The sequence below is a fragment of the Glycine max genome, chromosome 16, assembly GCF_000004515.6.
Source record: "Glycine max cultivar Williams 82 chromosome 16, Glycine_max_v4.0, whole genome shotgun sequence".
NCBI classification, from domain to species: Eukaryota; Viridiplantae; Streptophyta; class Magnoliopsida; order Fabales; family Fabaceae; genus Glycine; species Glycine max.
In genome coordinates this window covers 18,915,996-18,922,436 of record NC_038252.2, presented here as the reverse complement: position 1 = coordinate 18,922,436, position 6,441 = coordinate 18,915,996, and positions in this window count along the sequence as shown.

The following is a 6,441-nucleotide window of genomic DNA, read 5'->3' as shown; positions in this document are numbered from 1 at the left end:
GGTGTCACTACTGTGGCAAGTATGGTCACATAAAGCCCTTTTGCTATCATCTACATGGCCATCCACATCATGGAACTCAAAGTAGCAGCAGCAGAAGGAAGATGATGTGGGTTCCTAAACACAAGATTGTCAGTCTTGTTGTTCATACTTCACTTAGAGCATCAGCTAAGGAAGATTGGTACCTAGATAGCGGCTGTTCCAGACACATGACAGGAGTTAAAGAATTCCTGGTGAACATTGAACCCTGCTCCACTAGCTATGTGACATTTGGAGATGGCTCTAAAGGAAAGATCACTGGAATGGGAAAGCTAGTCCATGATGGACTTCCTAGTCTGAACAAAGTACTGCTGGTGAAGGGACTGACTGCAAACTTGATCAGCATCAGTCAGTTGTGTGATGAAGGATTCAATGTAAACTTCACAAAGTCAGAATGCTTGGTGACAAATGAGAAGAGTGAAGTCCTAATGAAGGGCAGCAGATCAAAGGACAACTGTTACCTATGGACACCTCAAGAAACCAGTTACTCCTCCACATGTCTATTCTCCAAAGAAGATGAAGTCAAAATATGGCATCAAAGATTTGGACATCTGCACTTAAGAGGCATGAAGAAAATCATTGACAAAGGTGCTGTTAGAGGCATTCCCAATCTGAAAATAGAAGAAGGCAGAATCTGTGGTGAATGTCAAATTGGAAAGCAAGTCAAGATGTCCCACCAGAAGCTTCAACATCAGACCACTTCCAGGGTGCTGGAACTACTTCACATGGACTTGATGGGGCCTATGCAAGTTGAAAGCCTTGGAGGAAAGAGGTATGCCTATGTTGTTGTGGATGATTTCTCCAGATTTACCTGGGTCAACTTTATCAGAGAGAAATCAGACACCTTTGAAGTATTCAAGGAGTTGAGTCTAAGACTTCAAAGAGAAAAAGACTGTGTCATCAAGAGAATCAGGAGTGACCATGGCAGAGAGTTTGAAAACAGCAAGTTTACTGAATTCTGCACATCTGAAGGCATCACTCATGAGTTCTCTGCAGTCATTACACCACAACAAAATGGCATAGTTGAAAGGAAAAACAGGACTTTGCAAGAAGCTGCTAGGGTCATGCTTCATGCCAAAGAACTTCCCTATAATCTCTGGGCTGAAGCCATGAACACAGCGTGCTACATCCACAACAGAGTCACACTTAGAAGAGGGACTCCAACCACACTGTATGAAATCTGGAAAGGGAGGAAGCCAACTGTCAAGCACTTCCACATCTTTGGAAGTCCATGTTACATTTTGGCAGATAGAGAGCAAAGGAGAAAGATGGATCCCAAGAGTGATGCAGGGATATTCTTGGGATACTCTACAAACAGCAGAGCATATAGAGTATTCAATTCCAGAACCAGAACTGTGATGGAATCCATCAATGTGGTTGTTGATGATCTAACTCCAGCAAGAAAGAAGGATGTCGAAGAAGATGTCAGAACATCGGGAGACAATGTAGCAGATACAGCTAAAAGTGCAGAAAATGCAGAAAACTCTGATTCTGCTACAGATGAACCAAACATCAATCAACCTGACAAGAGACCCTCCATTAGAATCCAGAAGATGCACCCCAAGGAGCTGATTATAGGAGATCCAAACAGAGGAGTCACTACAAGATCAAGGGAGATTGAGATTGTCTCCAATTCATGTTTTGTCTCCAAAATTGAGCCCAAGAATGTGAAAGAGGCACTGACTGATGAGTTCTGGATCAATGCTATGCAAGAAGAATTGGAGCAATTCAAAAGGAATGAAGTTTGGGAGCTAGTTCCTAGACCCGAGGGAACTAATGTGATTGGCACCAAGTGGATCTTCAAGAACAAAACCAATGAAGAAGGTGTTATAACCAGAAACAAGGCCAGACTTGTTGCTCAAGGCTACACTCAGATTGAAGGTGTAGACTTTGATGAAACTTTCGCCCCTGTTGCTAGACTTGAGTCCATCAGATTGTTACTTGGTGTAGCTTGCATCCTCAAATTCAAGCTGTACCAGATGGATGTGAAGAGCGCGTTTCTGAATGGATACCTGAATGAAGAAGCCTATGTGGAGCAGCCAAAGGGATTTGTAGATCCAACTCATCCAGATCATGTATACAGGCTCAAGAAGGCTCTCTATGGATTGAAGCAAGCTCCTAGAGCTTGGTATGAAAGGCTAACAGAGTTCCTTACTCAGCAAGGGTATAGGAAGGGAGGAATTGACAAGACTCTCTTTGTCAAACAAGATGCTGATAACTTGATGATAGCACAGATATATGTTGATGACATTGTGTTTGGAGGGATGTCGAATGAGATGCTTCGACATTTTGTCCAGCAGATGCAATCTGAATTTGAGATGAGTCTTGTTGGAGAGCTGACTTATTTTCTGGGACTCCAAGTGAAGCAGATGGAAGACTCCATATTCCTCTCACAAAGCAAGTATGCAAAGAACATTGTCAAGAAGTTTGGGATGGGAAATGCCAGCCATAAAAGAACACCTGCACCTACTCACTTGAAGCTGTCAAAAGATGAAGCTGGCACCAGTGTTGATCAAAGTCTGTACAGAAGCATGATTGGGAGCTTACTATATTTAACAGCAAGCAGACCTGACATCACCTTTGCAGTAGGTGTGTGTGCAAGATATCAAGCCAATCCCAAGATAAGTCACTTGAATCAAGTAAAGAGAATTCTGAAATATGTAAATGGCACCAGTGACTATGGGATTATGTACTGTCATTGTTCAGATTCAATGCTGGTTGGGTATTGTGATGCTGATTGGGCTGGAAGTGCAGATGACAGAAAAAGCACTTCTGGTGGATGCTTCTATTTGGGAACCAATCTTATTTCATGGTTCAGCAAGAAGCAGAACTGTGTGTCCCTATCCACTACAGAAGCAGAGTATATTGCAGCAGGAAGCAGCTGTTCACAACTAGTTTGGATGAAGCAGATGCTTAAGGAGTACAATGTCGAACAAGATGTCATGACATTGTACTGTGACAACTTGAGTGCTATTAATATTTCTAAAAATCCTGTTCAACACAGCAGAACTAAGCACATTGACATTAGACATCACTATATTAGAGATCTTGTTGATGATAAAGTTATCACACTGGAGCATGTTGACACTGAGGAACAAATAGCAGATATTTTCACAAAGGCATTGGACGCAAATCAGTTTGAAAAACTGAGGGGCAAGCTGGGCATTTGTCTGCTAGAGGATTTATAGCAATTACTTTTATCTGAACGTGCTCAAACGTTAATAGCGCGTTCTCTACTGGGCCAAAACAAATTCGACCGTTGCTTCACACGTCCCTCTACATTCCTCATTCAAACTCATATTTTAGTGGTAATCTCGTTTTCAGCTTTCCCCAACAGCTCTCAGAGATTTACGAAACCACTCCAAAGGCTCTGCTTCTCCATGGCTACCTCACCAAAAGATACTTCATCTCCTGGTTCACCCTCTGTACCATCATCTCCATCATCCACCAAAGCACCATCAAACCAGGAACAACCTGAATTCCATATCCAACCCATACAAATGATTCCTGGTCAAGCCCCTGTTCCTGAGAAACTGGTCCCCAAAAGACAACAGGGAGTGAAGATTTCTGAAAACCCTAGCCTTGCAACAAGTCCTAGGGAAGTAGACCCGGAGATGGATAAGAAGATCCGCAGTATTGTGAGTAGCATTCTGAAAAATGCTTCTGTCCCTGATGCTGATAAAGATGTTCCAACATCTTCCACCCCAAATGCTGAAGTCCTCCCTTCATCCAGCAAAGAGGAATCAACAGAGGAAGAGGATCAAGCCACAGAGGAGACCCCTGCACCAAGGGCACCAGAACCTGCTCCAGGTGACCTCATTGACCTAGAAGAAGTAGAATCTGATGAGGAACCCATTGCCAACAAGTTGGCACCTGGCATTGCAGAAAGATTACAAAGCAGAAAGGGAAAAACCCCCATTACTAGGTCTGGACGAATCAAAACTATGGCACAGAAGAAGAGCACTCCAATCACTCCTACCACATCCAGATGGAGCAAAGTTGCGATCCCTTCCAAGAAGAGGAAAGAAATTTCCTCATCTGATTCTGATGATGATGTCGAACTAGATGTTCCCGACATCAAGAGGGCCAAGAAATCAGGGAAAAAGGTGCCTGGAAATGTCCCTGATGCACCATTGGACAACATTTCATTCCACTCCATTGGCAATGTTGAAAGGTGGAAATTTGTATATCAACGCAGACTTGCCTTAGAAAGAGAACTGGGAAGAGATGCCTTGGATTGCAAGGAGATCATGGACCTCATCAAGGCTGCTGGACTGCTGAAAACTGTCACCAAGTTGGGAGATTGCTATGAAAGTCTAGTCAGGGAATTCATTGTCAACATTCCCTCTGACATAACAAACAGAAAGAGTGATGAGTATCAGAAAGTGTTTGTTAGAGGAAAATGTGTTAGATTCTCCCCTGCTGTAATCAACAAATACCTGGGCAGATCAACTGAAGGAGTGGTGGATATTGCTGTTTCTGAGCATCAAATTGCCAAGGAAATCACTGCCAAACAAGTCCAGCATTGGCCAAAGAAAGGGAAGCTTTCTGCAGGGAAGCTAAGTGTGAAGTATGCAATCCTGCATAGGATTGGCACTGCCAACTGGGTACCCACCAATCATACTTCCACTGTTGCCACAGGTTTGGGTAAATTTCTGTATGCTGTTGGAACCAAGTCCAAATTTAATTTTGGAAACTATATTTTTGACCAAACTGTTAAGCATTCAGAATCTTTTGCTGTCAAATTACCCATTGCCTTCCCAACTGTATTGTGTGGCATTATGTTGAGTCAACATCCCAATATTTTAAACAACATTGACTCTGTGATGAAGAGAGAATCGGCTCTGTCCCTGCATTACAAACTGTTTGAGGGGACACATGTCCCAGACATTGTCTCGACATCAGGGAAAGCTGCTGCTTCAGGTGCTGTGTCCAAGGATGCTTTGATTGCTGAACTCAAGGACACATGCAAGGTGCTGGAAGCAACCATCAAAGCCACCACAGAGAAGAAAATGGAGCTGGAACGCCTGATCAAAAGACTCTCAGACAGTGGCATTGATGATGGTGAAGCAGCTGAGGAAGAAGAAGAAGCAGCTGAGGAAGAAGAAGAAGCCGCTGAGGAAGAAGAAGATGCAGCAGAGGATACAGAATCCGATGATGATGATTCTGATGCCACCCCATGACCATCAGACCTTTATTTTTGCTTTTTACTCTTCCTAACTATTGGGGCATGTCCCTTTGAACAATTGATTGCTATTGGTCTGTAATATTTGCATGCATTCTACTTTTGTCAAATTCTGTCTAAAAAGGGGGAGTAATAGTATTATGCATGATTTATGAGTTTGAGTAGTAGGATATTATGTATGCATGAGTTATGATTTTGAGGGGGAGTAGTTATGATTTTGAGGGGGAGTAGTATCTGCTGATGATGATTGATGTAAGCTACTAAAACTAGTAGCTGATAGAAGATGTTGCAGTGAAGATGTTGCAGTGAACTGCTTCACAGCAGTAAGAGCATGGAGACAGGGGGAGCAGAAAGCTGATGTCACGTGAGATGTCTTGACATCCTGGAAAAGACTAGTAGCTGATAGAAGATGCTGCAGTGAACTGCCTCACAGCAGTAGGAGCATGGAGACAGGGGGAGCAGAAAGCTGATGTCACGTGAGATGTCTTGACATCCTGGAAAAGACTTGTAGATTTGCAACTTGCAGAATTTTGCTGTCACCACTACAGATACCGCTGTGCTTGATTACTCTGATAATGAAAGTTGCTGATCCCACTTGCATAACTGCTCGTACCTGCTCAGGAAGTGTCTAAGTATGTTTTAGACAAAATTTGCCAAAGGGGGAGATTGTTAGTGCTTAGCTTTACTAAGCTTTAAAAGATTGGCTAAAAATTTGTTAAAACATAAGCACTTAGACAATGAAGGAAAGCTGGAGTTGCTGCACATGCTGTCTAACATTATGTCAAGGAATCAGATCGGGCTGCACAATGCACAAGGCAAGATAAAATGTCAAATGAAGAATTGAAGCTGCAGGATCCACGATGTCGGATACAATGTCCAGGACATCCTGCCCGAAAATACTGGACACATAAACCTGTTATATCTTTAACAGATTAATGTGCAGTTAGCAACAGATTTAGGCGATCTATCTTTAGGAACGAATTAAAAGATAATTAAAGTTCGAATTACAAACTTGAATAGTTCGTTCAGGGATTAAAGATTAAAGATAAAAACTAAAAGATCAAACTTTATCTTTTAGATCTTTAAGTGCAGATTTTCAGGAGAATGATAGATCTTATCCAGCGCAAGTTGTTGCAGCCCAGATACGCACACTGCTATATAAACATGAAGGCTGCACGGGTTTTGTACCAAGTCCGGGATTGAAGAGTTATTTTGTGAGT